Source organism: Crocuta crocuta, unplaced genomic scaffold (genome assembly GCF_008692635.1).
Source record: "Crocuta crocuta isolate KB4526 unplaced genomic scaffold, BGI_CrCroc_1.0 scaffold274, whole genome shotgun sequence".
NCBI classification, from domain to species: Eukaryota; Metazoa; Chordata; class Mammalia; order Carnivora; family Hyaenidae; genus Crocuta; species Crocuta crocuta.
Genome location: NW_027530222.1, coordinates 2,063,270 through 2,071,976, shown reverse-complemented (window position 1 = coordinate 2,071,976; position 8,707 = coordinate 2,063,270).

Sequence of the window (8,707 nt, the reverse complement as noted above, 5' to 3'; positions counted from 1 at the left end):
TGCTTTTGAGTTGTCTCCTCCATTAGACAGTGAGCCTTGGCACATGGCACATGGCACATGTTCAGCACCTCTGAATGCTCATAATGGGAAAGCAGTTTAGGCAAAACACATTTGTAGAGGTCATGAAAGGTCCAAAGTAATTATCAGAACCCAAAGCTACTGACAACAGTATTTGAAATGAGATGTCTTGACTCAAGAGCTTGATGTGTCTTGTTGTTTTTTTTCTTTTGGTAGTAAGTAGTATTAAGAGCTCTTTTGCAGGAACTATGCTTGGAGGCTGAGAAACGAATGGAAACAAGTCCTAGCCGTTGGTGCTATAAAACTCATGTCCGTGATGACTACAATCACAATGTACTACTAGAGAAAATGAACAGCATATCGTGCTTCCCACTTTGCCGCTGAAGCTCACCCTTCACTTTGTGGTTTATGAATCTGCTCTAGGAAAGGAAAGAGGTCCCTAGAAACTTGTTAGAGATAGCCCATTGCGTGAGAATGCAGATGGTTTTTATCTTAGATTTAGATCTTGAAAATTGCTACTTGAAGTTTTTTTTGGAAAATCTTAGCTTCAGCTAGCAACATTTTAGTACCCTAAAGGGAGAAGAGAAAGAGCGAGGTTTGGATTTAATGCAGCACAAAGGAATTCAGAGTCTTGTTTATCTCCGATTCTGACATTTCTGCATGTAACTTACATGTCATTCTCATTTTAAAGTGTAATCACTTCAAAAGCACTAAACCATCACACTTAAAAATAATCACAGGGGGCACCTGGGTGGCTGAGTTGGTTGGGCGGCCAACTTCGGCTCAGGTCATGATCTTTCGGTTTGTGAGTTTGAGCCCCGCATCGGGCTCTGTGGTGACAGCCTGGAGCCTACTTCGGATTCTGTGTCTCCCTTTCTTTCTGCCACTCCCCTACTTGTGCTCTGTCTCTCAAAAATAAATACATGTTAAAAAAATAAGTAAAATAAAAATAATCACAGAATGATTATATTCACAAAGTAAAAAAGCATTCATAGTTTTCTTTATTCAAAGGCAGATTTTTTTTTTTGGTACAGATATTACCAAGATGTCAAGTGGCATGTCTATTCTCTTATTAAGTCAGATAATACGAGTTCAATATTCACTCTCCTGCAGCCCACTGCTTTGTGGTCTTTGAGGTCCAGATATTTCCTTAGGATGCTTGAAAGTTCCAGAGAGCTTATTTCCTCTTGACCTATTCTAAGTCAATCTAATATAACCTAAGTCCACTAGGGTCAAACTCTTTCATGGGTTTCCATTTGGATGCAGAAATTCCCATTTCCAACAAGTATTTTATGAGTAACAGAAGGTTTTGTGATCTATCACCTAATCCCACTGGCTCTGCCCACAGACTTTTAATCGTTCTCCCTCTTTTAGTTCTTTTCTCCCCAAACCTTGTCCTTTAGGGTCTTGGCTTCTACTTCAAATGGGCTTATCAAGAAATCTTCTCAAAAAAACATGGGGCTTGCCTCAGTGCTGCCCAGAAGTTCTCGTGTTAAGCCCCGTGCATTAGCGGGCTGCATTCCGTATCAGGGGCAGGAAGTCATAGAGCCAGGACATGTGTCCCCGGTGAATCTGCATCCCTTTCTTTTATACTGTGCTTCAGGTACCTAAGGTCCCCCACTTCCCTGCCAGAACTCCCTCTGGCTTGCTTCCAAAGGCCTGCACGAGCTCTTTGACTTACGTCTTTTATCTTCTCCCGGGCTGATGTGCTGCTGATATGCTTACTCCCAGGACTGGTGGATGGTCAAGAGCCAGCTGTGTGGGCAGACTTGTGGACAGAACTGAGGTGTCCATGTGAGTGAGGCCCCTGTGGGATGGCACAGAGCCAGGGGTGTGAGGAGAAGAAGTGGGCCACAGCCTATGGGCCACAGACAGGGGCCAGGCCGGATCTCCCTGGGACTTCACGTTTTGTTGAAAAACTTCAAGTTGTCTGAGAGTTCTGAATTCTAACCTGGACTCCCAGATCATCAACAAAGTGCATTCATCAAGGTAGACGTGCAGAGTATATTTTATTCAACAGCTTGTTAGTCTGATTTATAACTTTTAAATATTTATATGTATGAAGTGTGGCTTCCATTTGTACTTTTGCCCCAGGCTGGCCTACTGTACTTAAAATGTATTTTCCTTCTAGATGTTCAGACGATAACAATTTTTTCGTATCTCATGGTATGTGGATTTGCTTAAAGGAGCATAATACCCCCAGATTTGAAAGCTGGATGGAGTATTTATAAATAACCAGAGAATCTTGATGCTGCTAAGCTAATTGTGTTTCTAAACAACTTATCGAGAACTTTACATATAAGATACATTAAAAATACAAAATGCAACTATTGGTATATATCCTATTAAATGAGTCAAGAGAGTTTATAAAATGAATATATAAATTATTTATAGATTATATAAATATGGGAAAACTTGATTAGAGTGCTAAATTAAAAAAAATAAGCTGTACAATAGGGTATAGAACAAAGTGGCAGTTTTATTTTAAAAAATGGGTTGCCTCTGTGTCTCAGTCGGTTAAGTGTCTGACTTTGGCTCAGGTCATGATTTGGCAATTCATGAGTTTCCGCCTTGCATCAGGCTCTGTGCTGACAGCTAGGAGCCTGGGGTCTGCTTTGGATTCTGTGTCTCCCCCTCTCTCTATGCCCCTCCCCTGAGTGCACTCTCTCTCTCTCAAAAATAAATAAATTAAAAAAAATATTTGTTACAAGAAAAAATGGAAAGAATGCATACTAACATGGAATGGAGGGTCTTTGGATGGAATTCCTGGTTATTTTATATTTTGCATCTTTTGAACTCTTCTGCATTGATCATATATTCCTTTTGTGAAATAAAATTAAAATAACAATACAGGAAGAAAATACTTGAAAGCCAAGGTAGTAAAAGACATTGTTGGATTTCTTTCCTCTGTTGATTATATAACAATAAAATGGTTATATTTTGTGCTATGTTCCACTCAGGGAACATTTTTTTTTTTTTTTAACAGGGTCAGATCTGTAGGGCCTGGGAGGTTTCTGCTGAGTTTATACAGTGTATGTTTAATTTAATTTCAATTTTACAGAGGGTCAAAGGATCAAGTCAACACACACTGATGCAATAAAGGAAGCTTTTCACTTTATCTGGACCTCCTGTGTTGGGTTGTTTTCAGGCCTCTTTTAAAGTTAGTGGACTGAGAATTTCATATATCTTAAGAGAGCATCAAGGTTTCCATTGCATTTTTTTAATTTTGTGGTCATTAAACAAAATGGTGGAACGTACTCAGATTGGCATACATTTTTGTCCTTTACACAGATTTTCCTGAAACTTGAACAAAGGTTATAAATATTTGATTTGCTGAGACAGCTCTATAGTTCACAGACCCACTAGCCTTTGCACGAGTGGTTATCATAAACAGATTGTTCATCAGCTTTCTGTTCTTGTTAAGACGATTAAAATGCTTAGTTAAATTTTATTTTTTACTGATTATCTCTAGCAAATCCTAATAGAGCTCATGTGATTTTGTATATTGGTGACATCTTGAACCGTTGCATATTATTGGCTAAAGAATTTTGTACAACTTGGATTTTTTGTGAACATAAAAGCTTTGGTTCCAAAAAGTTAAAAAAAATTATCAAGCCAGATCCTTTTCTGTTAGAGAGACCCTTCCTTAATCTGCCTGACACACGGGAGAGCCAGTTAACTACTTAATTAGGTAGTTGATTTATTAATGTTGATGATTCAAAAAAGACTTCTCAGCTTCACCTTCTTGAATATTGCAGTATTTAAAACTCTCATCACTTTCTTTTGAAGCAACAAACTCTTAGTGAATATATTTTATGTTCCTATTACTATGCAAGGCTGGATGGGGTTAGGAAAACTGGAAGCAAAAGGCAGCAGGAGAAACCGGGGTGATGGCATGTGTCATGGGCTGATCTTGGGTTTTGGCATCAGGCAGACCTCGGTTTGAATTCTGGTTCTGCTACTTATTGGCTCGATTGTGTGACGACGGGCAGTTTATTTAGTTGCCAAAAGCTCTACTGAAAAGCTTGATAAAATCCACCTTCCGGACTAGGAGTGAACATAGTGCATGCGAGTATCTGACACTTGGTCAAGATAAAGCCGGGCAGGCGAGAGGAAGAGAATGAGAAATAGCACAAAAGCAGTCACGAGAAGGGAAAGGAAGGAGGAAACATACGGTTGGTGAAAATGAACAGCAAACAATTCCCAGTGGAGTTTCAAAGGCTCTTTGTATTCTAAAGATCTATATTTAAATAACCTTTAACTTTCCTTTTTGAGGGATGACTAGTCCTTGTTCTTTTAACTAGTGTTTTCTAACTAGTATTTCCTCACAATCTCCATTTTCAGCCCCTTAATTGTCGTGGCTTTCCTCCCCACGGATGTGGATACTGGGAGTTTGAACAGTCCTCAACGCACATGAGGAGAGTAGAAGTAAGAATGACATCACTCTTGCTCTCGCCTTCTCTTTGTAATTAGTCAAGAGAAAGAGAGGTGAGCAGCAGAGGGGCAGTTTAAATAGTTGTTCCTAGGAGCGCCTGGGTGGGCTCAGTCAAAGGTTAAGTGTCTGACTCTTGGTCAGGTCATAATCTCACGGTTCTGGAATTCAGCCCTGTGTCACACTCTGCCCTGCTGGTGAGGAGCCTGCTTGGGATTCTCTCTCTCTCTCTCTCTCTCTTTGTCCCCTCCCCCCAATAAATAAATAAGCTTTAAATATATGTTACTGACCAAGCATGGAGAGAGAACTGATTGCTGACACTTTTAGAGTAGCCCCTGTGTGCCAGGCACTGGTCTAGGTATTTTATACCTATTAATTTAGTAACCTCACAGAAACTCAATCCAGTAGATACTAATTTATCCCCACTCCACAGACTGAAGTACAGAGAGGTTATACAACATATTAGAAGATACAGAATTAGCAAGTCACAGACCTGGGCGTTGAACCTATGCAGTCTGACTTCAGCAAAGACACTTGTAACCACCGGGCAATTTGACCTTACACTAGTTAAAGGCACTAGGTCTTGAGTACTTGAATAAATAATTTGGCAAATATGTAGAGATTTATTTGACAGGCTGGGGGTAGGAGTGAGAATGGAGCTGTTCCATGGTGGGGGGGTGGGGGGGAGGCATGAGCCAATGATCTCTATTGTACTGGAGAAGTGAAAAATAAGATTAGATTGACAATTTGGAGACAAATTATTTCTCAAAATGTGTGACATTGTAGGCTCTTATGAAGAGTCTCAAATAGGATAGGCTGTTAAGTAACTCCTGGAGATTCAGGGCTAGGAAACTTGATGAGAAGTTGATTCCATGAGAGAATGAATTAATAAGGTTACAGATCATACCTGAAAGGCTAAGGTCCAAGTAAGATGAGAAAACAAACCAAACAAACCAAAAATGCTGGATGATAGTTAAGATGAACACAATACAGTCAAATCTTTCATGGTTTTGAATCTGATGGACTGGGAGAGGGTGTGGGTGCCCTTAGAATCAGAATTTTGAGTTGGAAGAGACTTTAGAAAAAAATCTAGTCCAACTCACTTAACCAGTTAGTCAAGAAAAGCCAAGGCCCAAGAGACTGCCCTAGGGTACATGGGAAGATGTGGGAAGTTAGGGCTAGAAGCCTAGTTTCCTGCCAGTGGTTTAGTGCATTACCCTGATACTGCATATGCTCTCTAGAACTTACTGCGAGGGGCTGCGAGGGGCTGCGAGGTGATGCCATGTGGATGGGCTGTGGGTGAGGCCCCTGAGGCATTCTGGACCATACTTGCTACATTCATGACCAGCAGTTTGACTGAAGTGGGAAATTGCTAAGAGGAGCCATTTTAGGGAAACTTACCATATATGTATGTATGTATATATTTATTTATTTATTACCAGATCATTTTTTTTGATGGAAAAGGAAGGAATAGATTGTCGATAATGACTTTGCACTGAACAATTTCTTTGAATGTAGGAAAGGAATGTCAACTGTATTATAGTTTGTTCTCAGAAATAAGCAGATTTGGATGAGTATTTACTGAAATTAGTTTATTTTTAAGGGAGAATGAAAAGAAAACCTTTTCATTTTGGGGACTCAGAACTTTAGATGTTATGCATGCAATTATACTAAGCATTGATGAGACAATTATTCACTTAGAGACTCTACAAAATTCACTTCTACTTGAAGAGGATGTTAATGAATGATTTTCTGTATTTCCTGATAATTCTGTATAATCCTCTGTTGAATTTCTGATACATTTTATCTTCTGAGATAATTAGGTAGAGTCAGAGGACAGCAATGTGTAATCTTGGTTCTATAAGATTAATTTATCACTCTTCTTCTACATGGAAGCCATAGGGTTTAAAACACTTCATAATTGAATATTTATTCCTTATTTAATTGAAGTTACAAGTTCTTTGTCTGAAATAAATCAAGATAAAGTATTCCATATTGACATGAAAGTATTCTTTTGGCATGTGTTGGTGGAAACTTGGGCACTGGTTTTTCTTTATGGGAAAAAACCTTTTTATCTCAGGCTGTGAACTTTATAAGTTCTAATGTAAAACGTGTTCTTGATGGAAGCCTAAGTGTTGTAAAGCCACCAGAACAGAACTGATTTTATGTTTTAAGCTATGTTACTTTTCTTGGTCATGGAGGAAGATCTCTCCTGTCCACACTAGAGTTAAATCTATCACTTGCTTTCCTCCCCTTATAGTTGATAATATCCCTTTCTTATTAAAAGGAATTGTTAATAGCACAGAAATTGTTTCCTCACCATACAAAATTTATGAAAGCTAAGAGACAAAGAAAACAGCAGATAAGATAGTAACGATTGCCATACACATTTTTAATTAAAAAGTTAAGCTAAAAGAAGAACAAAACTTGAAGTTGAAAACAACATTTGTTTTCCATATTAAACCTAAGATCTGTGGGCAATCCTTTTCCTTGGGAGGCTTTGAAGCAACCCATTTACTTCTCATGGGTGCTTCTTAAAAGGAAATATTGTTCCTTTTGAAACCATTCATTTGAGAATGATTGGACTTGGATTATAGCCCTATTATTTTTGCAGCATAAAATAATATGGTTTTTTTTCCAGAAGTATTTTTTAGGATTTTGAGTCATCATTTATTAATTAGACTCTATGGTTTTTTTAATCAGTGTTGGTTAGAAGAAAGGAAAATATATGTAGATGGCTTAAGCAGGGAAGCGTCCCTAAATGAGTGGCAAAAATATTAGTTCATTCATGATTAGGAAAAATTGGAAAAAATATAAATGCTTGTTCCTAGAAGCATAAGATTCAAAAATGTGTCCTCACTGAAGTGAAACATTCTTTTTTTAAAGAATTAGCAGAGTGGGTAGACATCCTTCTAAATCTGTACTTTTTTTCAGCAATAGTTACTTCTTGAGGCTAAACAGAATCCAGTTGATTAAAAGTGACAATACTTTGTTTTTTTAAAAAAGAGCCTATGATAGGGACCTGGGTGGCTCAGTCAGTTGAGCATCTGACTTTGACCCAGGTTATGATCTCTGGGTTTATGAGTTTGAGCACCATATCCGGCTTTGTGCTGTCAGTACAGAGCCTACTTCAGATCCTCTGTTTCCCTCTCTCTCTCTGCCCCTCCCCTGCTTGTATGCACTCTCTCTCTCAAAAATAAATAAACCTTAAAAAAAGAAAAAAGAGCCTATGGAATGGCTTGCTGTAGCTTTTACTGCATGGGTGGGAAAGTGTGAGATGGTGCCAGAAAGCCTTGCCAAAGTAGAGGGGAGTTCTCTGAGTCCCTGCAACCTACAAATTAGAAGAAATAAATAAATTAATTCTGTGTTGTTTGTAGCCAGCAACTTTTGATTTTAAATTCTCTCCTATGGGTTCAGAATAGGCCAAGGGTTTGGTGGTGGGTGTTATTGTCCTTAGTAGCACCACACTGGGGTCTCAGAGACTGTTCTAGCAGGTGACAACATGAGACAACCCCAGGGGTCATGTGACCAGGGTGGGAGTGGGAGGGTGGAGGGTAGAAGGTTATGGGGGAAGGTGGAGGGAGAGAGCACTGAGGTGTGGTGGCAGTGAGGGGTCAGGGGGTAATTGGTGTCACTGGTATTAACAAAGAGAAGCTGCTTAGGGGACTGGAGGTGCCACTACTGACCTTATAGCAGTTTAACTACATGTAGATCCCTTAGAAATCATTAGGTCTAATGGTATCCTAGCAGGTAGAGAAGTGTGGCTTTGAGAGGAGACACAGAGTTCAAATGTGCACATGGCCAAAAAGGCAATGGTGAGAATAGCAAATACAACTTACACAGTTAAGAATAGCATACTTTTTTTGGATGCACACTTTTATAAATCATCCGTCACTGAGCAAAGTCTGTCAAGGTAAAGATTTTTGTCTGTCTTATTTATCACTGAATCTCTAGCATTATAAAAAATGGATGATCAATAAATATTTGTTTAATAAGTGAGTTAATTATCACAGACCAATTTGGAACCCTAGAAGGGAACAAATGGACTCAGATAAGAAAGCAAATCCCTTAAGCGGAATTGAGACCAGTATCTAGATACTCCCGTTGTAGATCTCCTAATCCCTGGGGAAGGAGGGATTACAGTTCTGTAAAACTGCACCTGTAGAAGACATATGGAATGGGCCTCAATAAATATTTCATGAAGCATGTATAGTCTGCTGTTAAGGTGCTTCAATCATTTTTCATGATTGTTTTTTT